Source organism: Scyliorhinus torazame, chromosome 13 (genome assembly GCF_047496885.1).
Source record: "Scyliorhinus torazame isolate Kashiwa2021f chromosome 13, sScyTor2.1, whole genome shotgun sequence".
In the NCBI taxonomy this organism is placed as follows: Eukaryota; Metazoa; Chordata; class Chondrichthyes; order Carcharhiniformes; family Scyliorhinidae; genus Scyliorhinus; species Scyliorhinus torazame.
Genome location: NC_092719.1, coordinates 197,409,805 through 197,437,180, shown reverse-complemented (window position 1 = coordinate 197,437,180; position 27,376 = coordinate 197,409,805). Strand labels below are relative to the sequence as shown.

The window sequence follows — 27,376 nt, the reverse complement described above, 5'->3', positions numbered from 1 at the left end:
TTGTTGTAATGTAGACATTTTATTCTTAATGCATACATACTAGGGGCTGGTTTAGCTGGCTTGCAATGCAGAACAATGCAGGCAGCACGGGTTCAATTCCCATACCAGCCTCCCCGAATAGGCGCCAGAATGTGGCGACAAGGGCTTTTCACAGTACCTCCATTGAAGCCGACTTGTGACAATAAGCGATTATTATTACTCTGACTTAGCCACAGGCAATATGGATGATTGCCCAGTAAAAATGTAAACTCCCTGTGTAATATACTGCCTCATCTGAGCTGATTCCCTGTGGCAATGATGTTACTCTCAAAACAAACAGAACTGCAGTAAGTTTGATTTCCATTTTGAAACGTATCCAGCTGATGTTTATTTTAACAGGAAAATGATTCCGAGAGGCACAGACAAGTCAGGACAATGCTGCGAGTTGAAACGATCACACTTCGTTGTCACTGCTGCAAGATACAACCACTCAGCTTAATCTATTTACTCTGATGATTGACATCCCAGCAAAATGTTTCCCACGCGGCACACGGTGCTGATGCCGATTATATTGAAGGCATTTCCAATCAAGGATAATAGAGTAATAGAGCTGCCAGGGAATGAGGACCCTCCATTACTTTAGAAATGACCCTGAGAATGAGGAGATTTAAACAGACAGATGGTGTCCTTCCCCCAGGGTGTTTTGTAATTGAAAAAGATTACATATAATGAAGTGCTTTTCCACATCAGGCCAGTGTGTGGAATTCTTTCTGGAAGATTTGAAGAGTTGTGGAAAATTTGGTGATGGGGGTTATTAAGTCAAGACATCCACCCTATGTACTGAGAACAGGAATGCAAATGAATGGTCAAATCAACCAGCTCAGTTCACATTATTTTTAAAAATCATTTTGGATTAAAGGGGATTCCAATTAAACTTTTATTCCCTGTTTTCCTCCTCCAATGCTAGGGTCCAGTCCTGCAGGCTTCAGCAGTCCTCGTGGCAACTTGCCCAAGTGTGAATCTCAGAGAAGGTGTGGGGGGCGGGGGGCGGGGGGGGGGGGGGGGGGTTTCTTCAAACCGCAAAGGCTGCTCTGTCCTCACCTGATGTCCATGAGCACAGACCAGGCTGACCAATTCTAGTAACCACACCAGTGCTCCGCTTCATCAAGCTCAGCACAAACTAGGGTTCAAATCTGGAACATTCTGAATGGTTCAATACTACAATGCATTCACCCATTGAGTCACTGAGGCGCGGAGACAAGATCTCATCCATAGTTAAACCACAGAGTTAAAACCATTTAGAATTGAGGCTTGGGTTTTGTAAGAGTGGCACAAACCCATTAGGAACTTGTCCCTCTCTGTACTATTTGACCACTGAGAGAAAATTCTGTCATCCAGAATCCAGCATTCAGTTCCTTTTGAAATTCCATGGTAAATGAAGCAATCCATGTCTGCATGCAGCAAGACTTGGCCAACACTCAGGCTTGGTATAATTACTGGTAAGTGCTATTCATACAAATGCAAGGCAATCTTCACCTCCAACAAGAGAGCCTAACTACCTCCACTTGAGATCCATTGGTAAGATGGCGCCGCTGTTGTTCCTCAGGGTAGTGTTCTTGGGCACCACCATCCTCAGCTGCTTCATCAACGACCTTCCTTCCATCACAAGGTCAGGAGTGGGGGTGTTTGCTGATGATTGCACCGTGATCAGTTCCACTGATACTTAAACTCCTCAGATACTGAAACAGTCAGTGCCCACAGGCAGCAACATTGAGGTTTGGGCTGATTAATGACATTCGCACTACACCAGTGCCAGTCAATGATCACCTCCAACAAGAGAGAACCCAACAATCTCCCCTTAACATTCAACTGCATTATCATTGCTGAATGCCCCACCATCAAGATCCCGGGGGTTACCATCGACCAGAAACTCCACAGTATTTATATGGCTGGCCAGAGGTTAGGTCTTTTGGGTTAATTGATTATTCTTCTGATTCCCCAAGGCCCTTCCCAATGGCTACAAGACACAACACCACAGTAAGGTGGATGAGTGCAGCTCCGACAGCACTCAAGAGGTTTGACATCAGGACAAAGCAGCCTGCTTGATCAGCATTTCACCTACTGCTTTAAACATTCACTCTCTCCACCACTGTCACAACATGGCTGTAGTGTTGCCATCTAGAAGATGCACTGGAGCGATGCATCAAAGCTTCTTTGACAGCACCCTCCAAACATGTGACCTCAACCACCTAGGAGGACAAGGAAAGCAACTATCATGGGATCATCACCACCTGCAAGATCCCCTTCATGTCACACAATACCCTGACATTGAACTAGATCACCGTTCTTCACTGTCATTGTACCAAGATCATGGAACTCCCTTCTTAACAACACCGTACTTGTACTTTTATCACATGACGGCAGCTGTGCAGGAAGGCAGCTCACCACCAACTCAAGGGCGACTAAGGGCGGGCAATAAATGTTGGCCTTGCCAGCCACATCTCATGGCTGAATAAATGAAACTAAAAATCTTGTGTCGAGAATACTGTCAAGGAAACTCTGGTAGAAATTGCTTGTAAGTTGTGTAAATAGCTCCGAATAGTTTCCCTAACATCTTTTATTGAGAAAATGTTAAACGCCCATTATTAAAAAGGTGGTAACGAGACATTTAGAAAATCATAATACATGCAGGCAGAGTCAGCATGGTTTTGTGAAAGGAAAATCGTAGTTGGCAAATTTATTAGAGATCTTTGAGGAGGTAACAAACAGGCTGAATAAAGGGAACCAGTGGATGTGTATTTGGATTTCCAAACAGCATTTGTCAAGGGCAACATACACAGGATATGCATAAGAGCATATGGTGTGGGGTGATATATTAACGGGGATGAAGGACTGACTAACGCACAGGAAACAGAGAGTCGAGATAAATGGATCATTTTAAAGTTGGCAAACTGTATCAAGCAGAGTGCTACATGGGTCACTTCTGGGGTGTCATCTATTTACGACTTTATTAATGCCTTGGATGAATCGACCAACTTTATTGCAACCAAATTTTCTGGTGATAAGAAGATAGGTAGGGAAGCAAGTTGTGAGGAGGATACAGAGAGTGGAATTTTCTGGCTTCGCCCCCACTTTGGGATCATCCGGTCTCAATGAAAGCCAATGGACTTTTGGCTGGACTGCCAAATCTCCCGGGACTAGAAAATACTGACCAAAGAGCCGGCAAAGAGGTATGGGACATATATAGAGGTTAAGTGAGTGGGTAAAATTTGGACGATGGAGTATAATGTGGGAAAATATCAGGTTGCAGACTTTGGCAGGAAGAATATTAAAGCAGGAGATTATTTAAATAGGGAGAGACTGCAGAATGCTGCGGTACAGAGGGATCTGGGTATCCTTGTCCATGAATTACAAATAGTCAGCAAGCTGATACAGAAAATAATTAGGAAGGTAAATGGAATATTGGTCTTCATTGCAAGGGGATGGAGGGAAGTCTTACTACAACCAGACAAGGCTTTGCTGAGATCTCATCTTACTGCTGTGTGCAGTTATGGTCACCTTATTGAAGGAGGCACTTACTTGCATTGGAAATAATTCAGAGAAGATTCATTCGGCTAATTCCTGAGATGATGGGGTTGTCATCTGTGGAACGGCTGAGCAGGTTGTGCCTGTATTCATTGGAGTTTAGAAGAATGGGAGGTGTTCATATTGAAACATATAAGATTCTGAGGGGCCTTGACAGGGTAGATGCTGAGAGAATGTTTCACCTCATGGGGGAATCTCGGTCCTTGGGGTTTTCCACTTAAGAAAGTGATGTCCAGAAATTTCTTCTCTCACAGGCCGGTGAGTGTTTGGAATTCTCTCCCCCAACCAAGACTGGAGGCTGGGTTAGACAGATATTTGATTGATGAGGGATTCAAGGGTTATGGGGGACAGGCAGGAAAGTGGAATTAGTGCCGCAACAAATCAGCAATGATTTTATTGGCTGATGATGGGCGGCACGGTAGCACAGTGGTTAGCATTGTTGCTTCACAGCGCCAGGGTCCCAGGTTCGATTCCCGGCTTGGGTCACTGTCTGTGTGGAGTCTGCACGTTCTCCTTGTGTCTACGTGGGTTTCCTCCGGGTGCTCGGATTTCCTCCCACAAGCCCCAAAGGCGTGCTTGTTAGGTGAATTGGACATTCTGAATTCTCCCTCTGTGTACCTGAACAGGCGCTGGAGTGTGGCAACTAGGGGCTTTTCACAGTAACTTCATTGCAGTGTTAATGTAAGCCTACTTGTGACAATAATAAAAGATTATTAAGATTATTATGGAGCAGGTTCGATGGGCCAAATGGCCAAGGCATGTTCCTATTGCTTATGTTCCAAAGTTTATTTTGCTTCTCTCTTGGTCTCCACTTGGTGCTGTTTTCCATTGGAGACAAAAGGAAGACAAGAAAGGATGTGGTTCTAATTCGAGGTCAAAATTAACCTCTTAAGAAAACCACAGTGTCATTTAATTTTAACAGTTCGAAAAGATAATAAAACAAACTGCCCACTATAAGATAAATGTTCAACACAAGGACAGAAAACTCCGAAGCCAGCAGCTGGCATTCTGAGAGCTTTAGGCACCAGTGGCTCGGTTGTTCGCTCATGTAGCCTGTTGACAGCTTGTGATACAATCAGTCATGAAGAGATTCAGTCAGATTCATTGCTGCTTAATTATTTTTAATTGCTTTATTATAGTTAGCTGCTGATTCTAAGCCTTCCCATTAACTAACACTAAAGATAGGAACGTCAGGGAAACCCATTATTAAGGGTAACTCAGGAAGGGGTTCTCTCAGAGGAATGAACCCTGTTCGGACTAGCCTCAGTAGAAATTTTGATTACTGGGTTTGCTAAAAAGACCGGTGCTTTCGGTTCTCTTGTGTGAACCTTTGAGTGGCAGCAACAAGCGATGACTTGTCTGAACTTTGGCTTGAGGAGATGTTTCAGTAATGTTGCTCGTTTTTCGATCCCTACAGTGTCGCCAATATTGTTGCTAATATTAATGATGTTGGTGAACCACAAGCCTTCCCTTATATCGATCAAATGACCACACAGCCAGTTAGTTAGTTCAAAAGATGGTTTATTTACATACACAAGAGTTACCTCAACATGCAAACACAATATCTACTATGAGTTAAACTACGCCTATCAGCTACAATAACCTATACTTAACTTCAGGGTGGCCAGTACTGTGCAAATGGATAAGGCCTTTATCTGGATTTCAGTTGGCTGGTTCGAAGAAAGCGGCTCTGTCTCTGCTGGGCTCATCCGCCAGGTAGCGATCGTTGGTCTTGAAGTCGGCTGGCTTTTCCTGTTACAGTTGGGCTGGCACAGGCCGGATCCAAAAGAGACAGAACACATGGCTGTGCTCTCTTTTATCTTTCGCACTCTTTAGGGCGGTCCTTAACCTTGGACCCAATAGTTCGACAGGACTCTGATCACTGTCTTCGATTTCGGCCAATAAAGGGGCGGGTGCCTTGGTAGTTGGGCGGGTCCTTAGGGGTCATTGACCTTGGCAGTTGGGCTTTCTGAGTAAAGGGAGTGGCGCCGATCAGTCTGTGGCTGTACCAGTTGCTTGACTGGAGTTCTATTGTCCTGGGAAAATGGGCCATTAGAATGCAAACGAGCGGGGGTTTCAATCAGGTCTGGTTACCTGTGTTTCAAATGCACATAGGCTGTGTATCTGTCTGAGTCCTGCATTGGCCATAATTCCCATGGCCCTTTGCAGGTGGCCAGCTTAGATGGCTACAGTAAAATCTCAGCTTTACGCTAATTTATGAAATCCGTAACTTGTGCACAGACCAGTGGATTTTTTTGTTGTGTGAAATGCTATATGGCAATTACTGAGATGCTCTTCGGACTCGCCGCCATGATTGATATTCTCCCAGCAACTCTCTGGCCTTACTTTTGAAAGATGGGAAACATGAAATGAATGAATGAAAATCGTTTATTGTCACAAGTAGGCTTCAATGAAGTTACTGTGAAAAGCCCCTAGTCGCCACATTCGGGCGCCTGTTCGGGGAGGCTGGTATGGGAACATTGCTGAAATGATACTATGAATGATAATAATAACATTAATATTCAGTAAAGGGTATGAAGGGAACAGCTTTTACCTCAGCTGGCTGTCAGGACACCAATGGAATTGGGTGGAACCTTGATGTTAAACCCTGCCCAAATCTATTCACGATTGGCGGAATATGAAGAGTAAGATCGAGCAGACTATAAAACTAGCATTGCATCCAACCCATCAATTCCTCAACAAGCAGCTTTGGTTAAAATTGCCCCCATTGTGTCAACATATAATAATAATCTTTATTAATGTCACAAGTAGGCTTACATTAACACTGCAATGAAGTTACTATGAAAATCCCCTAGTCGCCACACTCCGGCGCCTGCTCGGATACACAGAGGGAGAATTCAGAATGTCCAATTCACCTAACAAGCATGTCTTTCGGGACTTGTGGGAGGAAACCGGAGGAAACCCATGCAGACACGGGGAGCACGTGCAGACTTTGCACAGAAAGGGACCCAAACTGGGAATCGACCTCAGGTCCCTGCCGCTGTGAAGCAATAGTGCTAACCACTGTGCCGCCCTTATATATAGACATTGGGGGATCAATGAGCATGACATTTGGCATTGCGGGCCATGTAAAATCATCTCTGGGAGCTACAGTTTGAAACCCAAGGTTTAGATCTTTGGTATTGTGTTCAACACTTTCCCTTTTCTAGACTCCAAATGTCAAATATCCATAAAGTTACTCCAAACATCACCCTAAATAAAGTAGGTCATCAAAAACCTTAGCCCCAAACATCTAGAATTAGTTTGAGGAGAATATAGCTGAGGGAAGGGGTGAAAGGTCAGACCTCGATCCACTTTCTTCATAATTTCACTGAAATCTAGACTTTGGCAGCCTTGAGTCATGTATAAAATATAGGTTATTGTTAATCAGCCCAGATATCAGGGATTTATAAGTATTAGTTCGTATGAAAATACCTTTTGGAAAAGCAACATTTTTCTCTGAAGTGTTTGGGCTGCCATAGCCCTGGGTATTGTCCATTCAATTAATCATTCTTGTCGTTCATTGAAAGCCCACAATGCCATCAAATCACGGATTTGTTTCAAATTTCAGTTTCGGAACAGAAATGTGGCTGAATAATATGTGACAGCGGTTAGCTGGACAACCCACGACACAGGAACTCAAACCTTTTTTTGGTTCAAAAATATACTTTATTTGTAAAATATCTGAAATAACATTACAAACATTTCAAAATGGCCATCACAGAAATTGCAATGATATTTAAGTTTTGTGCATAGATTGTGGGCAGGATTCTCCAATAATGGGGCTATGTCCCCATGCCGGCGTGAAAACTGGTAGCAACCACTCCGGCGTCAATGGCCTCCGAAGGTGAGGAATTCTCACCTTTCTAGGGGGCTAGGTTGATGCCAGAGTGGTTGGCGCAGGCCCGTGCTAATTCGCGCACGAGCGGAACGGCCGGCGCATTTCCGCGCATGCGCAGAACGGGCGGCGTATTTCTGCACATGCGCAGACACCCCCCCCCCAGGACGGCCCCCGCACACTTACCTGCCAGGTCCTGCCATGTGTGAGGTGAGTAATTCACACCGGCGGTACTGGGCAAAACTTGTCAGCCACTCGGCCCATTGGGGCCCGGAGAATCACCGGGGGGGGGCGCTGTTGCCGGGGGGGTTGCCGAAAAACGGCGCCGGAGAATAGGGAAACCGGCATTGGGGCGGCGGTGCGGGATTTGCGCCTCTCCACAGGGATTCTCCGACCCGGGGCAGGGTCGGAGAATCCCGGCCCATGTTGCACTCCAAGGGAACTCAACCCTTACCAAAAGACAAAACTATGCAGGACTAACCCTGTGTCTAGTGCAGAGAATATTACAGCCTGCACTGATATGGTGCCCGATCATATGAACTGCCAGCATGACACTATGACACTATTTGGGAAACCGAGCTGGGTTGGCGTGGTTTCACCTGCCTTGGCATGGGTTTTCTATTGAGGTTTTTGGACGAATCTAGACATAAGAACTGAAAAAGTAATCGGATTGCATTTGCTGTGAAGAAATTGTGCTAACCACCATGCTACCGTGCTGCATTAATGGACTGCACTCCAAGCGCACCTGAGAAATGTCCCACTCAAAATTGAATTGAGCCATTTTTCAGGCATCTCTGGGGCCTACATAAAACAAGCATAAAACAACACATTAGAACCCTTTTGTACATAAATGGACTATCCTCAGACCTGATGTAATCAGCAAATTCGTATCAGAAATGCTTTCCTCCTCAGAAACAGAATATAAGATTAAAGGAGTACAAAGTTCACCAGCCTCACATTCAAGAAAGCTTTTCCCCCACAGGATAATGAACATGTGACACTTGCTCCGAGAAAAAGGAGTTTTATTTGTATTTGTTCGTGGGATATGGACGTTGCTGGTTGGGCCAGCAGTTATTGCCTATCCCTAATTGCTCTTTGAACTGAGTGATCTGCTAGGCCATTTCAGAGGGCAGTTAAGAGTCAACTACATTGCTGCGGGTCTGGAGTCACATGTAGACCAGACCAGGTGAGGACGACAGATTTCCTTCCTTAAAGGACATTAGTGAACCAAATGGGTTTTTACAACAATCGACAATGGTTTCATGGTCAGCGTTAGACCGTCAATTCCAGGTTTTTACTGAATTCAAATTTCACCATCTGCTGTGGTGGGATTCGACCGCGGGTCCCCAGAGCATTACCCTGGGTCTCTGGATTACTAGTCCAGTGACAATACCACTGCCCAATTGATTTGGGCTCAATTGACATTTTTATGAAGGACATGGGTTAATATCAGTTGAGATGAGGGTTTAAGGGTTCTGGACATTTTACCCCTGCTTGATTTTCTTCCCCCCCAGTAGAGTTACAGGTTCCTAAACAATTGTGTATTAACAGGCAGACGATGGCTATGGAGGCTCGGGAAGGGAAGTCCTGATTAAAATAATTATAAATAGGTCCTTTGCAGTATGGGCTTGCTGGGTTGAGCTCACTTGAGACTTTCTGATGCTATTATTTTCTATAGCTCGCCACTGAGTGCTGCCATCAACAGGAGATCAGAAAGGACTCCCATAGAACTCCACTACTCACATCACTGCTTCTCCAACAGGAACTTCATCTATCTTTTTATTTAATTCATTTGCAGGATGTGGTCATCACTGGCTCGGCCAGCATTCATTGTCCAGCCCCTAGTTGCCTTTCAGAAAGTTGCGGTGAGCTGCCTTCTTGAACCCCAACAGCCCTTATGGTGTAGGTACACCCACTGTGCTGTTGGGAGGGAGTTCCAGGATTTTGACCCAGCGACAGTGAAGGAACGGTAATATATTTCCAAGTCAAAATGGTGAGTGGCTTGGAGGGGAACCTCAAGGTGGCGGTGTTCCCATTTATCTGCTGCCCTCATCCTTCTAGATGGTAATGGTCAGGGGTTTGGAAAGTGCTGCCTAACAAATGTTGGTGAGGTCCTGCTGTGCATCTTGTAGATGGTACACACTGCTGCCACTGTGCATCGGTGGTGGAGGGATTGAATGTTTGTGGAACTGGTGCCAATCAAGGGGGTTGCTTTGACCTGGATGGCGTTGAGGTTCTTGAGTGTGATTGGAGCTGCACTCATCCAGGCAAGTGGAGAGCATTCATCACACTCCTAATTTGTGCCTTGTAGATAGTGGACAGGCTTTGGGGAGTAAAGAGGCGAGTTACTCGCCACAGAATTCCTAGCCTCCAACCTGCTCTTGTAGCCATGGTATTTATATGGATAGTCCAGTTCAGCTTCTGGTCAATGGTAACCCCCAGGTCTTCTGCTTCCTATTACATATGTATATATAAATTAAGAGTAGGAGTAGGTCATTCAGCCCCATGATCTGCTCCGCTATTCAATAAGATCATGGCTGGTCTGAATGTAACATCAGCCCCATATTCCTGCCACCCCGATAATATTTCATCTTCAAGAATCTTATCGAGCTCTGCCTTACAAATATTCAAACTCTCGGCTTCCACTGCCTTTTGAGCAAGAGAGTTCCAGTCTCCCACGATTCTGAGAGAAAATAAATTCTCATCTGTCTTAATTGAGTGACACCTTATTTTCAAACCATCAACCACTAGTTCTAGGTTCTCTGACAAGAGGAAACATCCTCTCCACACTCACCCTGTCAAGATGCCACAGGGTCGTAAAGGTTTTGATCAAGTTGCCTGTTACTCTTCTTTACCGGACTGTTCCAATTGCATACTGGCCGACCTGCCACCTTCCATCATACATAAACTTCAGCTCAGACAAACTTTGCTGCCCGTGCTTTAACTTGCCGCAAATCCCCTTCACCTCTTATCGTTATGTTCACTGATCTACATTGGGGTCCAGTCCAGCATCGCCCCAATTTGAAATTCCCTTTATTTGGTTGCGAGGCCTTCCAGACCTCTGCCGCTTCCTGTCTCTGTAACCTCCTCAGCCCCAGCTACCCCTGAGATATCTGTGCTCCTCGAATTCTGGCCTCTTGTTCATTCCCAATTTTAATTGCTCCACCATTGGCTCAGGCTGATTAGGCCCGAAGTCCTGGAATTACCTCCCTAAACCGCTCCATTATGCTATCTCTTCCCCCTTCTTCAAAATGCTCCTTAAATTGGATGGCATGGAAAGCTCATCTCAGTAATGGTAACCACGAAACTATCGTCAATTGTTGTAAAAACCCATGGTTCACGAATGGCCTTTAGAGAAGGAAATCTGCCATCCTTACCCGGTCTGGTCTACATGTGACTCCAGATCCACGGCAATGTGACTGACTTAACTCTTAACTGTCCTTTGAAATGGCTTGGCAAGACAATTATTTCATGGGCAATTAGCATTGGGCAACAAATGCCGGCCTTGCCAATGATGCTCACATGCCATAAAGCTAATTTCAAAAACCTACCGCTTTGACCAAACATTTGGTCACTTGCCTTAACATCTCCTTATGTGGTTCAGTGTCAAATTTTGTTCAATAACTTTAAGTGACCTGGGGCATTTTACTGCATTCAAGGTGTTTAAATTGTGATTAAATTGTTGTTGTTTCATAGCTACTTTACACTGAATGTGTACAGGTAATGCTCAGGTACAATATCTGTGCCGTGTTATGATTGCAGTTTGGACCATATCACCTTAGATTTTGAGTATCAGGACAGAGAATCCAGTCCTTATTTCCTGTATGACCTTAAGGAATGACTTTCATTTTGCGCTCTTTGCTCCACTTTTACAAAGCTCAAAGCTCAAACTCGATGTGCTGAATCGCCTCCTTCTGCACTGTAGGGATTCTATGGTGGCACTCTGTCCTTCAGGTTTTGTGGTTCCAGGTCTGAGATCTACTCAAGAGATTTGAGCACAATAATATAGGCTGACACTCCAGTGAGGCACCTATATCAGCCAATCTGGTCATTTATTTAATTGCTGTTTGTGAGATCTTACTCTACGCAAATTAACAACCTAATTTCCTGCTTTACAATATCCCCAACATTTCAAAAGTACTTTACTGACTTGAAAGCATTTGGGGATGTCTAGAGGTTGTGAAATTCACTTTGAAACTGCAAGTTCTTATTTCTTCAAGACTCCTGCAGCTGGTTTTGATCTAGAATGTTCCAGAAGATTTCATCCCAATAGTAAATCATACCCATCAGGGAATTGTGGTGAATGACATAGTTTTGCTTTAGGAGTTAGGAATTTGAGTCCAACTATTTGGCGTCACTCTGGTCTAAATGTTGATCTCTCCTTCCCAATGTCGATACCCTGAGCTGTTTGAATTAAATTATCTTTTTCCTGGATAGTGGTTGGAATAAGGGAGAAGAACAAGAGTCAGTCACATTTGTTACTCAATTAACTGGAGTGTGAAAACCTGTCAAATTCAAGTCAAACCTTGGTGACAATCCACTGTGGTTTGGCGGCAGTCCAGCTCATGTTGGAGTTTTAGCAGTCTTTCCGACAAGTCACAGGGTGGCCCAATATCTCTATCAGGTCTGTGCACTTTCGTTATCACTAAACAACAGGTCTGGATAGAAAGGTTGAAAAATGAAGTAAGTTGTAGATTGTTTGACATTATAATACTCCAGATTGGATTCTGCCATGTGTATTTTAGGCAGAGGAATTACAGCAGTTAAAATTTTAGTTACGGAGAATGTGAACAAAATCCTTTGTATAAATGCTAAATGCATCGGGGTGGGGGTGGGGGAGCTACCAACCAGATCAACATGGCTAGAGGTGTACAATTCAATACAAAGTTGATTGTGTCTGGATTGATATCGGGGGCTGGATTCTCCGCACCCATGACGCTGAAATCGCGGCCGGCGAAACCATTTTCCCCCCCAAGGAATCGAGACCGGCGCCGATTCCCCGATTCTGCGGGCCCCGAAAAGCGGCGTATTCGGAGAGAATGCCACGCCACCTGGGACCTACTTGGGGCCATTGCCAGAGGCCCGCTCCGCCATTTTCCGCCTCCGATAGCTGGCCTTCAACGTACCTGTGCTTCCTTACCCACTATTCTGGAGGCTGTTTAGCATCTGAAAAGAGGGGCTACATGATCCTGATGCGGTGGAACCGATGTGGTCCTGCCGATCGGGATACTCACGTGGCGGCTGCGGACTCAATCCGCGGCTGCCCTGGTAGGGGGCGGGCCGATCAGAGGGCAAGGGGGGGCCTTATAGGCAGCCGGGAAATGTTAGTGTGGGCGTTGAGGGTTGGGTGCGCGGCCGATCAGGGGGTTTATTGTTTGGGTCCAGTTCTGCGATCCGAGTCCGCCATGGAGCACGGCGCAGACGCTGGAGGCCACCGTCGTGCGCATGCACGGCCTCCAACATGGAGGTGCGGGGACCCGTATCTGCAGCAAAAGCTGCTGGATTAACACTGGGTCCCTGCTAGCCCCCTGCTTTCATGCCATAATTTCTGGCGTAAAACTCCATCGTTTTGACGCCGTTGTGGGAACATAGTCCCAATAATGGAGGATCCAGCCCAGGATTTCTGGGGAACTGTAATCTCTCCCCTTTACCTACCTTTCCTCCAAGCAACTTCATGTGCTCTTTCCAAGGGCCAGTGCAGACTTGATGGGCCGAATGGTCTCTTTCTGCACTGTGAGGATTCTAAGAGCGGGATTCTCTGGCCGCGTCTGCCTGGCGACCACAGAATCCCACCCGAGGTCAATAGATTTCTCCATTGTCGGCATCTCGCTCGTGGCGTTCTTGCAGAAGAATCCATACCTATATGATTCTAATCTATTCTATGAATCTTTTCTACCTTAAAGGTGGCCACTCTTCATAAATGCACCTGGACAATGATCCAATTTTATATAGCATCACATAAGCCTCAGTCTGCCCTTACTTGGTGTCAGCCATGGACAGTGACATTATTTAGCAGGGGTTCCTGTTTAGTGAACCCTGGCATCAAAGTTTGACCGAGTCTGGAAAGGTAAGCCCGGGATGATAGCTGGCCTTCAATGTACCTGTGCTTCCTTACCCACTATTCTGGGGGCTGTTTAGCATCTGAAAAGAGGGGCTACATGATCAAATTTCTAGGACCATGATTTTCCCTAACCCTAGGCAAGGCATGCACTCAATCACCTTGGCTGAGGTCACAATAAACAGAGGTGTTTGGAATCGTACAGATGTTTGCGAGAACTGTCTTAACTAGGAACACAGGCAGAGAGAATAATGAACGACTGCACTGGGAGGGCATTTGCGAACTCTGCCATCAGTTCCAGCAGCAATCCTGTTTTTGCTTTACCGAAAGAGACAGGATTGAGAGCGGAATGCCTCCCACTAGCATGGTAACACTGCTAGGAAGCATCAGGAACCTACAGGTGAAAAGTTGTCTTGTGAGTGCAGGTGGATGGGTAGGTAAAAATACTTTTCCCTCCTTGATCCCATTGTTGTTTCAAACTCTGCCATGATCTTTCATAAAACATGTAATCTGTTTCCCTTTTGACATTTGAAGAAAAAAAACTTGGATTAACAATTAGCACTGGCTATACTGCATTTGTGAAAATGCGTTCCGATCCTGGAAATAGTACTCACCAGCCGGGAATGTCTCAAATTGCTGTGGTCTCTGAACAGCTGCTCTTCTGAGACATCTAATTGCACAGTGGATGTGTTGTAAAAATGTGTAAACTGCAGGGACCATCTGACCATGCAAGACCTCAGACTAAGTACAGCCCACTCTCAACTGCAACGTATTAATATTCAGCTGCTTCTGTGAAGGTAACGAGAGACCCGGTCCATGACGTATTCAAGTTGAGATCATTCCCTTCCTGTTAATTAGTTCCTGTTGTTAATTATGAATTAATTGCTTGTCTCTTCAATTGAATAAGCTTGCTGCTTTGGCTATGTTCTGATGAATGATAGACGACAAGATGGATTTCAGAAGCAATAATGTAATATAATATATATAATAATCTTTATTGTCACAAGTAGGCTTACATTAACACTGCAATGAAGTTCCTGTGAAAAGCCCCTAGTTGCCACATTCTGGCGCCTGTTCGGGTACACAGAGGGAGAATTCACTCCAAATTACCTAACAGCACGTCTTTCGGGACTTGTGGGAGGAAACTGGAGCACCCAGAGGAAATCCACGCAGACACGGGGAGAACATACAGACTCCCCACAGACAGTGACCCAAGCCAGAAATCGACCCTGGGACTGTGGAGCTGTGAAGCAACAGTGCTAACTACTGTGCTACCATGCCATCCTTAATAATTAGCGAACATAAGGGGCGAGAATCTCCGACCCCCCGCCGGGCCGGAGAATCACCGGGGGCTGGCGTGAATCCCGCCCTCGCCGGTTGCCGAATTCTCCGGCACCGGAGATTCGGCGGCTGCGGGTATCGCGCCACGCCGGTTGGCGGCCCCCCCCCGCGATTCTCCGGCCCGGATGGGCCGCAGTCCCGCTGCTAGAATGCCTGTCCCGCCGGCGTGGATTAAACCACCTACCTTACCGGCGGGACAAGGTGGCGCGGGCGGGCTCCGGGGTCCTGGGGGGGCACGGGGCGATCTGGCCCCGGGGAGTGCCCCCACGGTGGCCTGGCCCACGATCGGGGCCCACCGATCCGCGGGGGGACCTGTGCCATTGCGGCACTCTTTTCCTTCCGCCTTCGCCACGGTCTCCACCATGGCGGAGGCGGAAGAGACTCCCTCCTCTGTGCATGCGCGGGGATGCCGTGAGTGGCCGCTAACGCTCCCGCACATGCGCCGCCCGGCAATGTCATTTCCGCGCCAGCTGGCGGGGCACTTCTGCCAGCTGGCGGGGTGGAAATCAGTCCGGCGCGGGCCTAGCCCCTCAAGGTTAGGGCTTGACCCCCCCAAGATGCGGAGGATTCCGCACCTTTGGGGCGGCGTGATGCCCTACTGATTTGCGCCGGTTTTGGCGCCGGTTGGCGGACCTCGTGCCGATACCAGAGAATTTCGCCCAAGATTTCTGAATCAAATGACCAAAAGCTAAGCAAGTAATTTGTTTAAGGAGTTCAAGTTTAAGGTAGCTGTAGGCTGCAGTTGAACCAGCACTGAGAAGAAGTTCAGAGGTAGCCACGGGGATGGGTGCTGAAGTGGGCTGTTTAAATTACCCACTTTACTACTGTGGGTTAATAAAAACACAAGTCCCTCCAACCCTCACCCCTCACTCAAACATGTCTCCTCATGCTCCCATTCCACCTCCTATTGCCTCTCATGCCTCCATGTCAAAGTATGCCCCTCCAGCAATCTCCGATATCTATGTCCATTGACCCAGTATACACTATAGAATCAATGAACCCTCTAGTGACAGTAGTATATGTAAAGAAAGGCTTTAAAGAAGTAATCCATAGAATCCTTACAATGCAGAACGAGGCCATTCAACCCATCAAGTCTGCACCAAGCCTCTGAAAGAGCACCCTGCCTAAACCCACCCTTATCCCCATAACCCAACCTAATCTACACATCTTTGGACTGTGGGAGAAAACCGGAGCACCCAGAGAAAACCCACGCAGACACAGGGAGAACGTGCAAACTCCACACAGGCAGTCACCCAAGGCCTGAATGGAAACTGGGTCCCTGGTGCTGGGTCCACAGGCAGCAGTGCTAACTACTGTGCTACCGGGCATTCATTCATCCATTATTTTCCACTATGTTTAAAAACGTCATTTCACTACAAGGCAATAAAAGTGTCAATCATCCAGACCATTTTAAAGTATCAATAACAGAAACCATAAATCCTTGAAACCACTTAACCTTGTGTAAATGTAAAATTGACTGTAGAGATCATAGAATCATAGATCCATGAGCCTGAGCTGCCAATCAAGTCATGTTTTTTCTGGGCTGCAAATTTTTCGACAAGAGTAATGGATGTATGAGCTCTCAGCCAAATCTTATTATGCATGTTTGGTTGAGACCCCAGAAAACCATTACTCTTGTTGAAACAGCTGAACCTTAGAGGAAACATGGCCTCATCACGAAGGAGCCGATGGAACTGAATGGAGTCAATGGGAAGGTACCAGTAGATTGGAAACAAGACACTTATATTCAAAAAAGGTGGCCAAGAAATTAGGCAACTACAAAAACACTTGCCTTACTTTCACCCGATCTGAAATAATTGAATCAATTGTCAGGGGTAGGATCACCTGTATATCAGAACCTCTAGGTATCAGCAGTCAGCGTGGATTCAGAAGAGGAAGATCTTGCCTGGCCAACCGCCTTGACTTCTCTTGATTTGTACCCTTTGCTACAATATTTAAATTTTCTATCTAAAGCGCCGCAAAAAATGTTTTAACAAGCTATTTCTAAAAAAAAAAAGCTAAACCACTTATTTCTGGTTGAAAGTGAAGATACAGGATGAATGGACACAACGGACAAGTCACGTGCCGACAGGGCTCAGAGTGCATTCTGGATTAATCTGACATCCCCGCACAGTCCTAAATCCTGGTTGGAGTCTGCAGGAATGCTAAATAGAAATTATTAGAATAAAACTCCCCCCAATCCATTAGAGATTAATTTGCTTGGCATGCACATCTTTCTCACTTGGGACGTTGATAAAATTCCATCTGAAAGGCTATTAAATAAGGTTAAGACCAAATCTAAACCTGAGGAGGTAATAATCAAATGGTACAGTGCTCTGGAATACAATGCCCAGTTCACTGAGAAACAAGAGAAATATGTGAGAACTCGAGGCAGTTTGGCGAAAGGTCATAATGCTATTTGGCAGCCTGAAGCCTTTGACTGACAAGGAAAGACACAGATTGAGCCTCGCAAGGAGGGAGGTGCAAGGTGATCTTGTTAAACATGTTGTAAAAGTGAACCTGGAATATTACTTGAAGTGAAACTGGACGTTGAACTGGAGGACTATTCGTTCAAACTAATAAAAGATTATTTTTAGGATTGACACCAGGGAAATCCTTCTTCACACAAATAGTGGCGAATATGTGGAATAAAATTCTAGACAGAGCAGTGGTATCAAAAATCCCGGAACCATTTAGTTTGCGACTGGATTCTACAATGGGGGAATATGAGGATCTCTCTGAATGAATGAATTGAAATGGGGCGATGTGGGATTACCACACAACCCGGTGCAAAACGAGCTGGCAAAGGAAGAGCCTTTAAGTAGCGCCTTCTCATTCTGCCAGAGTTTCTTGAACTATTGACTGCAGAGTGGAAGTGAATTTAGTCAGCAATTGGACAAGGTCGCTGCAATAATCTGACAGCTCAACAACTTGGCAGTGACTTAATTGTTATGGAAACATATCACCCAATCCAGGATAAATCAACATTGCCAACAACTTGGGGAATAAAAGGCGATGTTCTGAGCCCAATGAGGATTGCCAATTAGGAACCAACAGTGCAAGCCTGTTTTCTGCCGAGGGTGAATCGTTAGATCTCAAGATTCAGCATCATTGCAGCAGCAGTTTAGGGTTCTGTAATCACCTGCACGGCTTCATCACAGCACAATCAGATGTGCTGTTATCTTCTGATTATGTCTAGCGTGACTGATTCAGACAGTGGAGACGGTGTGTGTTTCAGTGAAGGTTAGAGAATACAAGAGTGCTCAGTAATAGGGGTTATTGCCCAGGGACTGCAGAAAGCGTTTTGGAGTAATTCAGACATTCTTCACTGACAGTTCACGCAGAGACCAGGACACAGGCCAGGTAAGCTTGTGCGTACATTTCATTTCCTTCTTTGCTGTAAAGAGTGCAGTGAGAAAGATGTGCAGGCCAAGCATTTTAATCTCTAATGGATTGGGAGGAATTTTATTCTAATCATTTCCATTTAGCATTCCTGAAGACTCCAGCCCGGCTTCAGGACGGTGTGCAGGGAGATGTCAGATGAATTCCGAATGCACTCACAGTCCGATCAGAATGTGGGTTGTCTGTTATTTCCATTCACCTTGCACCTTCGCGGTGAACCTGTCATAAGCGTTCTGCTTTTAAAAAATTTAGAAATAGCTCGTGGAAACATTTTTTTTGTTGCAGTTCATTAGATAGTAATGTAAAGACTACAGCGACGAGGAAAGGCTCCTGAGGCCACTGGCTCCTTCTATATTTTGTGTTATTTTAGATGATCTGAATAAACTGGATCACTTTATTCCTGCAACCCAGATTAGATGACATTTTATCTCGGTTCACGTGTAAATATGCAGCAGAGCCATTGCAGATCTGTTCCTTCATGAATAAAGCTTTGTCATCATGAATTCCTGGCTTTCCGGAATTGGTTGTATTTTTATGCAATGGTTTATTTTACTGCAAAATTGGCATTTTGGCCAGTAACCAGGTGTTTTTTTTTAAAAGCCCTCACTAGATAAGCATGCATTTATTTCATAAGGAATCCATTTTTTTTGACAAGGTGACACCTTTGACCCAGTTTGTTCATGTCACTAATTTAGTGGACTGGTCCTCTTACCTAAATTTGGATCATCCAACCAGCTCGCTGTATGCGCGCACCAATGTTCACCACTGGAAGTGAAGTACCCTCGCCGTCCTAATTCCCATGCATATGGTGAAGCTTCAAGGAATCTCTAGAGGGGCTAGTGCATAGGTGGTGGAGGAGCATGTCTGTTGAAATCCAGTCAGATGGGTTTCTGCATTCTCCTCCCCCCCCCCCACCCCTTCTCCTCTCCCCCCCCCACCCCCCCCCCCCCCCCCCCCCCTCCACCCCGCCTCTTCTGAACTTGCAATCTGTGCTAAGACAATTTGGGGAGTTGTATAGCAACGATGAGATATCTCCTTTCAGGGAGAATAGCTAGGCAAAAGCAATTTTCTGGCATGTCATCCTGCAGTAGACAGCTTGGTTTACTGGCTGGGATGGAACATTTAAGTTCTGAAGAGAGCTTTAAATGTTCTCGTTGGAGCAGAAAAGGCTGAGCAGCGACCTGACCGAGGTGTATAAGACAATTGACAGAGTGGATAAGGAGCAGCTGTTTTCCTTAGTTGACGGGTCAGTCACGAGAGGACACAGGTTCAAGGAGAGGGGCAGGGAGTTTAGTGGGGATGTGAGGTGATGGAGACGGGTTGCCCCACATCTTTAAAAAGTCCCTGGATGAGCACTTGGCCCATCATAACATTCAAGGCTATAGGCTAAGTGCTGGTAAATGGGATTAGGTAGGTAGATCGAGGGCGAAATTCTCGCCCCCAACGGCGCGATGTCCGCCGACTGGCGCCAAAAACGGCGCCAATCAGATGGCATCGCGCCGGCCCAAAGGTGCGGAATGCTCCGCATCTTTGGGGGCCGAGCCCCAACATTGAGGGCCTAGGCCGACGCCGGAGGATTTCCGCCCCGCCAGCTGGCGGAAATGGCGTTTGGTGCCCCGCCAGCTGGCGCGGAAATGCGGCGCATGCGCGGGAGCGTCAGCGGCCGCCGACAGTTTCCCGCGCATGCGCAGTGGGGAGAGTCTCTTCCCCGCCTCCGCCATGGTGGAGGCCGTGGCAGAGGCGGAAGGGAAAGAGTGCCCCCACGGCACAGGCCCGCCTGTGGATCGGTGGGCCCCGGTCGCGGGGCCAGGCCACCGTGGGGGCACCCCCCGGGGTCAGATCGCCCCGCGCCCCCCCCCCCCCCCCCCCAGGACCACGGAGCCCGCCCACGCCGCCTGGTCCTGCCGGTAAATACCAGCTATGATTTACGCCGGCGGGACAGGCAATTTCTGGGCGGGACTTCGGCCCATCCGGGCGACCGGTGGTTCTCCCGTAATGGGGGCCACGCCGAGGCTCCAACTTCCCCACTATGCCGCCTCCACTGCCCCCCAAAATTTTGAGGGCCACCACCACCACCGGGCTCGTGGTATACCTCCTTGGAGAGAGCGGCAGCAGCGCCGTTGCCAGCGCCCCCAGGACTCGTACCCACACAGGACGCCGTCTCCAGCCCCATCCATGCAGCCCCTCCCCCTCCATCACCCACTTGCGCACCATCGTCGCATTGGCGGCCCAGTAGTACCCACAGAGATTGAGCAACGCCAGCACCCCCCTATCTCTACTCCGCTCCAGGAACACCCTTCTCACCCTCGGAGTCCCTCGCGCCCACACAAACCCCATTATACTCCTGTTAACCCGCCTGAAAAAAAGCCTTCAGGATAAACACGGGGAGGCACTGGAACAGGAACAAAAACCTTGGAAGCACCGTCATTTTGATTGACTGCACCCTACCCCGCCAAGGACAGCGGCAACGCGTCCCACCTCTTGAACTCCTCCTCCATTTGCTCCACCAGCCTTGTAAAGTTAAGCCTACAGGGCCCCCCAGCTCCTGGCCACCTGGACCCCCAAATATCTGAAGCTCCTCTCCTCCCTTTTTAGTGGGAGCTCGCCAATCACCCTCTCCTGGTCCCCTAGCTGAACTACGAACAGCTCGCTCTTTCCCCATATTGAGCTTGTACCCCGAAAAGTCCCCGAATTCCCCTAAGGATCCCCATTACCTCCGGCATTCCTCCCACCGGGTCCACCACATACAGCAGCAGGTCGCCTGCATAAAGCGACACCCTATGCTCCTCCCCACCCCGCACCAACCCCCTCCTGTTCCTCGACTCTCTCAGTGCTATAGCCAGGGGTTGAATCGCCAGTGCGAAGAGCAGGGGGGACAGGGGACACCCCTGTCCCGTCCCTCGGTGCAACCGAAAGTAGTCGGACCTCCTCCTATTTGTGGCTACACTCGCCATCGGGACCTCATACAACAGCCTAACCCGCCTGACAAACCCCTCCCCAAACCTCAACCTCTTCAGCACCTCCCACAGGTACCCCCACTCTACCCTATCGAAGGCTTTCTCAGCGTCCATCGCCACCACTATCTCCGCTTCCCCCTCCCTCGCCGGCAACATGATAACATTCAAAAGCCTCCGCACATTCGCGTTCAACTGTCTCCCCTTCACAAACCCCGTCTGGTCTTCATGGATGATCTGCGGCACACAATCCTCAATCCTCGTGGCTAAGACCTTCGCCAGCACCTTGGCATCTACATTTAGCAAGGAAATCGGTCTGTAAGACCCACATTGCAGGGGGATCCTTGTCCGCTTCAGGATCAAGGAGATCAGTGCCCGGGACATCGTCGGGGGTAAAGCCCCCCCCCCTCCCTTGCCTCATTAAAGGTCCCAACTAACAGCGGGCCCAACAGGTCCATATATTTTTTATAGAACTCGACCGGGAAACCGTCCGGCCCCGGTGCCTTCCCCGCCTGCATGCTTCCTATCCCTTTGATCAGCTCCTCCAGCCCAATAGGGGCCCCCAGTCCCGCCACCAGTCCCTCTTCCACCTTTGGAAACCTCAATTGGTCCAGGAAACGGCCCATCCCTCCCTCCTCCTGTGGGGGCTCGGATCGGTACAATTCCTCGTAGAAGTCCCTGAAGACCCATTGATCCTAACCCCACTCCGCACCACGCTCCCTCCCCTGCCCTTAACTCCCCCCGATCTCCCTAGCTGCGTCCCGCTTCCAAAGCTGATGCGCCAGCATCCAGCTTGTCTTTTGCCCATACTCGTAGACCGCCCCCTGGGCCTTCCTCCACTGCACCTCCGCCTTCCTGGTGGTCACCAGGTCGAATTCGGCCTGGAGGCTGCACCTCTTCCTCAACAATGCTTCCTCAGGCTCTGCCGCATACCTCCTGTCTACCCTCACCATATCCCCCACCAGCCCCTCTCTCTCCCCCCTCTCCTTGTGGGCCCTAATGGAGATCAGCTCTCCCCTCACCACCGCCTTCAGTGCCTCCCATACCATCCCCACTCAGACCTCCCCATTGTCGTTGGTCTCCAAGTACCTCTCTATACTTCCTCGGGACCCCGCTCACTCACCTCCTCGTCCGCCAACAGCCCCACCTCCAAGCGCCACAGCGGGCGCTGGTCCCTCTCCTCCCCCATCTCCAAGTCCACCCAATGCGGGGCATGGTCCGAAATGGCTATTGCCGAATACTCGGTATCCCCTACTCTCGCTATCAACGCCCTACTCAAAATGAAAAAGTTCATTCGAGAATAAGCCTTATGGACATGTGAGAAGAATGAAAATTACCTAGCCACCGGCCTTGCAAATCTCCAAGGGTCCACCCCTCCCAGCACTCTAGCCGCCGCCGGCTTCCTACCCGTCCTAGACCTGGAGCGATCCAGTGCCGGATCCAACACCTTGTTAAAGTCTCCCCCCATTATCAGGCCCCCCACTTCCAAGTCTGGGATCTGACCCAACATACGCCACATAAACCCGCATCGTCCCAGTTCGGAGCATACACATTGACCAGTACCACCCTCTCTCCCTGCCAACTTACCACTTACCATTATGTACCTACCGCCATTATCTGCCACAATGCTCGACGCCTCGAATGACACCTTCTTTCCCACCAAGATCGCCACCCCCTCGATTTTTGGCATCTAGCCCCGAGTGAAACACCTGACCTACCCACCCTTTCCTCAGTCTACCTGGTCTGCCACCTTCAGGTGTGTCTCCTGGAGCATAACCACATCCGCCTTCAGCCCTTCAGGTGCGCGAACACGCGGGCCCGCTTAACCGGCCCATTCAGTCCCCTTACATTCCAGGTTATCAGCCGGACCTGGGGGCTACCCGCCCCCCTCCCCTGCCGACTAACCATTACCCCTCCTCGGCCAGCCACGCGCCCCGCACCCCCACACCCGGCCCGTTCCCCCACAGCGGCATACCCCCATCTTGACCCCCCCCCCACTCGCTCCAGCTCCTCCTTGGCCTTAGCAGCAGCAACTCTATTTCCCCTCCCCCTCCCCCCCTCCCGCTGGCTAGGACCCATCCTAGCTGGTTTACTCCCCCCATTGCGCTTCCGCAAGTCAGCTGACTCCTGCTGACCCCGGCCACTCCCGCGTCCCCCTTCGACTCCTCTCATTGTGTGGCACACCCTCCTCTCCCACTCCCCATCCACAGGCTCTCCCCCTCCCCCCTCCGTTCTAAGCGTGGGAAACAATCCTCGCTTCCCCGCCCCGGCCCCCGCCACCCCCCCAGTCTTTGGCGCGGGAAAAAAAGCCCGCGCTCTCCACCTACCAGGCCCCGCCACCAACCAAAACAGTGCCCAACCCGCCCCATCCACCCTCCCCAACCCGAAAGAGAAAAACACAGAGAAAAAGAAACCCAAAACAATGCAAAGGACCCCCCCCCGAACAGAAAAATAGGCATAACATATCCACCGCAGTCCCCAATCGCCCATCCCGACCCTCAGTCTGTGTCCAGCTTCTCGGCCTGAACAAAGGCCCACGCCTCCTCCGGAGACTCAAAATAATGGTGCCGGTCCTTGTAGGTACCCACAGTCGCGCCGGCTGCAACATGCCAAACCTCACCCCCTTCCTGTGCAGCACCGCCTTCACTCGATTGTAACCGGCCCTCCTCTTCGCCACCTCCGCACTCCAGTCCTGGTATATTCGAACCTCTGCTCCTCTCTTTCTTGGCCCACCTGAGCACACACTCCCGATCGACGAACCGATGGAACCGCACTCGCACCGCCCGCGGAGGCTCGTTAGCCTTGGGCCTCCTCGCCAACACTCTATGGGCCCCTTCCAGCTCCAGGGGCCCATGGAAGGACCCCGCTCCCATCAGCGATTTCAACATGGTGACCACATAGGCCCCCATGTCCGGCCCCTCCAGCCCCTCCGGGAGGCCCAGAATCCGCAGATTCTTCCGCCTCGACCGATTCTCCATCTCCTCGAACCGCTCCTGCCATTTCTTGTGGAACGCCTCGTGCGCCTCCACCTTCACCACCAGGCCTAAGATCTCGTCCTCATTGTCAGAGATCTTTTGTCGAGCCTCTCGGATCGCCACCCCCTGGGCCGTCTGTGTCTCCAGCAGCTTATCAATAGAAGCCTTCATCGGCTCTAGCAGGTTCGTTTTAATCTCTCTGAGGCAGCGCTGGATACCCTCCTGTTGCTCCTCCGCTCACTGCCTCCATGCTGCCTGGTCTCCGCCCGCCGCCATTTTGTCCTTCTTCCCTCCCTTCTTCGGGTCCACGTGAGTGATTATGACATTCCCAGACTGGACCCCAACAGTGGCTAGGATACTGAACTGACCAGCAATATTTTAGTTTATTTGAAGACTGTGCAGAAAGAATGGTTCGCCCCAGGAGTGATTGCCTGAAGAAATAGGGATGGGATTCTCCATTGCCTGATGGCGAAATCGGGAACGGCGATCGGGTGGCGAATGGCTCTCCATGCCGAAATCGCGGCAGGCGTCGCGTTTTATGCTAGGTCGCGATGCCCCCCGCCCCCTCCAAAACGGTGTCACTGAGACGCACGCGGTCGCAGCCCCCATTGGAATGTCATTAGCGGGCCCACCTACGATGCTCTGCCTCCAATGGGCCGCGTTCCCGCAGTCGTGAGCCTGGCGTGGCGGCTGCGGGGAGAGAGAGAGGGCATGCGGACAGTGTCTACTACCGCCACGTGCCGTTGACCGGGGTGCATCTGCCAGGGCTGGCAGGAGTGGGAGGGGTGGCCAGGAGGTGGGCTGTGGGGTCGGGGTGAGCGGGTACGCGGCCCAGCACAGCCGGTACTATCTTTTCTGGCATGATCGGTGCGCGTGTGGGGAGTGTGGGCGTGCACGCGGCTGCAGCTTGTCAGTCCTGCAGCAAGGACCCGGTGATTCTCTAACCGTTTTCCGTACATTCCTGGGACCTCGGCGCCATGAGGCAGCAGTACTAGCCACTGCGCCGCCGAGCTGCCCCTGGCTTTGGTATTTTTAAAACAAAACTTTATTATGAATACAATATTAAACTCTTTAACTTCACATCCAAAAAGAACAGCTTACAACCCGTTGAACACTACTGCTCAATTTTCCATTAAACAACAAGAGAAGAAACATACAGCTCTTGATCTATCTTAAAATCAGCATGGCATGGAGTAATACATGCTTTATAAAACAGATTTGGCTCCTGTTAGACCCCTTCAGACTCTGGCTGAATACCTTCAAAAAACTGGTTAGCCGGCCATGCTTAAGCCTTTTCCTTGTTCTCAGACAAGACTGCTCTACTTTAAATATTATTATTCTTTCATAACTATCCTACTGTGAGAGAATTGTGGTCTCGGGTGTCAGACAGATCAGATTTCATCTATTCTCTCTCCAAAGCCTTCTCCAAACTTGACACTCTGCATTCCTTGGCTCCATCCGGCAATGCCATCTTCTCCCCAAGCTGAACAACAAATTAACTCTCCAGGGCTGAAAGCACATTAACTCCTGAGGGTCTTTCTCCAGTCAAACCACAGTGCATTAACCCAGACTGAAAAAACACATTTGTTTGGTCAATTTCACCTTTGGGCTCCTAGAATCTCCCATGCCTTTACAAAACAAAATCCGTTTTTTATTTTTTTTAAATAAGTTTAGGGTACCCGATTATTTTTTTTCCAATTAAGGGGCAATTTAGCGTGGCCAATCCACCTACCCTGCACATCTTTGGGTTGTGGGGGTGAGACCCACACAGACACGGGGAGAATGTGCAAACTCCACACACACACGGTGACCCAGGTCCAGGATCGAACCCGGGTCTTTGGTGCCTTGAGGCAGCGGTGCGATCCACTGTGCCACCGTGCTGCCCTAAAACAAATTCCTTTCTAAAAATGTGACTACTGCAGTCAAACACACTGTGGTAAAATCTCTCCATCCGGGATGTCCGAAATGCGTTTCCCAATGGGATGGAGAATCGAAAAATTTGGACCAGGGCCAGACATCAGCTGCCTTAGATCCAAACATTAGATCCCGCTGGCGGAGGGATCGGGTTCACGCCCACGTGCCAGCGGAAGGATGTAAATGATTGCAAATGGGTCTTAATGACCAGCATCCTAATCTCTGGTCCTCTGTGATTCTCCGGTGTGCTGGGCTGGGAAACACCTGGACAAGTACTACTACGGGTCTCATCAAATGTTGGCCTGACGTTGTGGACCTCGCGGTGGGCCTTAAGGGTGTTGCCCTCAAACTCCACCCGAGAGGCACCCAACCCCCACAATGCACTACATGCCCACCCCTCTTCTACCAGAACCACCAGAGATCCCCTTATTAGAGAACCTCCACAGAGACCCCCAAATACGATGAATCCCCCACAGAGACCCCCCTAACTAGAGGGACCCCCCTCAACAGGGACTCCCTGACTAGAGGGACCCCCCCACAGAGACCCCTAACTACAGGAACACCCCCCCCCCCCCGTCCCCCAACTTGCTCAGTAATATATGGGAATGCCAGCCCAGATGGTGTGCTCAAATCACTGGAGGGTAACTTGAAATGACAACAATCTGACTCAAAGGTTGAGAGTGTTACCACAAAATCAGGGCTGGCAAAAGGCCGATCTGTACATTGAACAAAGGTGCACAGATAACAAAGTTGGATATGAAACATTGACGAGGCTGGCATTCTCAACATTCACACTTTTGAGCCACTCCCTCCTGTGTTATAAAAAAATCAACAAACCGATGAAGGATGTTCTGTATAATCTGTAGATTAAAAGGCAAGTTGCCATAGTCCCAGATGACCATAGGCTGCTTACCTCTTTGAGGGGGAGAGCTGACTGGTGGCGATTTTTAACCTGAGGATCACCACACCTCAGGCAAGGGGCAAGGTTGAGAAGGCGGAGCCTTTATGAATAACCTCAGCTGATACGGGAATTGAATCTGCGCTGCTGGCCTTGTTCTGCATTATGAACCAGCTGTCTAGCCAAGTGAGCTAAACTAGGTATATTCTTTTGAAAGGGAAAGGTAGAACAAATAGATGACAAAAAAGAGAAAATTCAAAGACAAAACATATTTTGACAGGTGGCATATGGATAATAAAATGAATATGAAAGGTTTAGAGGGGATGCTTGAGGGAGAATGAAAAGAGTCTGCCTGTCAATATAAAAGGTGGGAGGACGTGGCGTAGTGGCATTGTCACTGAACCAGTAAACCAGAGACCCAGAGTAGTACTC

General features: G+C 48.9%; 1 protein-coding gene across 4 annotated transcripts in view; it reads left to right on the top strand.

Moving 5' to 3' along the window:
* LOC140388501 (uncharacterized) overlaps positions 1 to 27,376 on the top strand; it is a 175,989-nt gene that overhangs the window by 17,188 nt on the left and 131,425 nt on the right. The window contains exon 1 of one of the 4 annotated variants that reach the window (XM_072472792.1): positions 17,883 to 18,164. The exons of 1 other annotated variant lie outside the window; for it this stretch is intronic. The gene's annotated coding sequence lies outside the window, so the exon portion shown is untranslated. Of the gene's footprint in view, positions 1 to 17,882; positions 18,173 to 27,376 lie in introns of those variants that run through there. 2 more of the 4 variants (XM_072472794.1, XM_072472796.1) reach the window with 2 other exon arrangements.